The sequence below is a fragment of the Trachymyrmex septentrionalis genome, unplaced genomic scaffold (genome assembly GCF_001594115.1).
Source record: "Trachymyrmex septentrionalis isolate Tsep2-gDNA-1 unplaced genomic scaffold, Tsep1.0 scaffold223, whole genome shotgun sequence".
In the NCBI taxonomy this organism is placed as follows: Eukaryota; Metazoa; Arthropoda; class Insecta; order Hymenoptera; family Formicidae; genus Trachymyrmex; species Trachymyrmex septentrionalis.
Window position 1 is genome coordinate 980,678 of NW_017305379.1, and position 1,464 is coordinate 982,141.

Genomic DNA, 1,464 nt, shown 5'->3' on the forward strand with positions numbered 1-1,464 from the left:
CTATCATTTTGCTACTGGTTTTTGGATTCTTTTACAAATTGCAGTTATCGGCTTTTCGAATTAAAAGGAGCTATATTTCTTTATGAAATCTTATTACAAATGATGTATAAAGAAGTGAATAAATCCATTTGCTGTCTAGCTAGATCATCACTTTATGTTATTATAAGGAATAATGTTAAAATATCTATCCTGGTTAATGATTGATATTTTCGAACATATGTTGAGGATATTACAAAACAAGAACTTTACGACTAAAAATAAATCACTAAATTTATAAATTAGACCCGCAGTCTGTAATAAAGGAACGTGCCACGAGACAAGTGTAATAATTATGTGTTTTATTGTCTGACTAACAATATAAGCTCAATAAATTGACATTTTTCCCTTTAGTCTGTCTTTACTGCAAATATTATTGGTATGATATAAAATTTAATACCCGTTTCAAAGTGACTGTTGGAAAGAAAAGCTATCTATAACTGACTTTGCGAAGCAGTTATTACTAACCTAGGATAAATATGTACTTAAAGAATAGATCATATAGAGACACGAATAGAATCTTGATAAAAAAAAGAATGTACAACAATACATGAACGCAATCATATTAGGAAAAATAAAGTCGATACGGCTATTTACATATTATCATATTACGCATACAGTAACGAAGATTATATTATCTTAAAAAATATAATAATAGTATATAAAAAAGTATTAGATTTCATGTGAAATTAGATTAAAAGGCGTCAATGTATTTTAATTTGACAATAAGGAAATTAATGATTATTTGTAGAAATATGACCAGAGAGAAAGAAATTTTGTGCTTTGAATAAAACGGAAATTGAAAAGCGAAATTGTCAGCTCTGTAGATAAGGAAGCGAAGATGCAGGAAGAAATAAGGAAGGAAATATAACTTAAAATAAAAGCATGGATGACCAATCTTTTTGTATGATCTTATGAAAGTATTAAACTACTAAATTCTAACACTGGTTTTGCTATTGCTGTGGTATTATGAAAATTTAAATCTTTTTGGTATGCTACAAAATTAACTCTAACCAGTACTCGCAGGTCCAGTTGACCCGAACATTTTTTTTAACTTGTGGAAAATTACTTGTAGCAAATGTTTTTTATAACTTTACATAGTTTTAAATTCCATAGTGTTATTCCTCGAGTTTCAAAATGAAAACAAATTTCAATTATGTTCAAGCAAAGATACTCTTTAAATTTTTTTAAAATAGAATCTCATTCTAAAGAGTAAGTTATTTCACTCTTTAGAGTGAGCTAATTTTATTCCAAAGAATTTAGAGAGTACATTAATTTAAAATACACTAGACTCACAAATACCAATTAAGGAAATTTTGAAGCGGATATAAATTAAGTTTAAACAAAAAAAGAAAAGAGATCGCGCACGTAATTATACCTTCTTCTCTTGCATAAAGCCGAAAGTATTTTTCTGTTTAATAAAGTTTA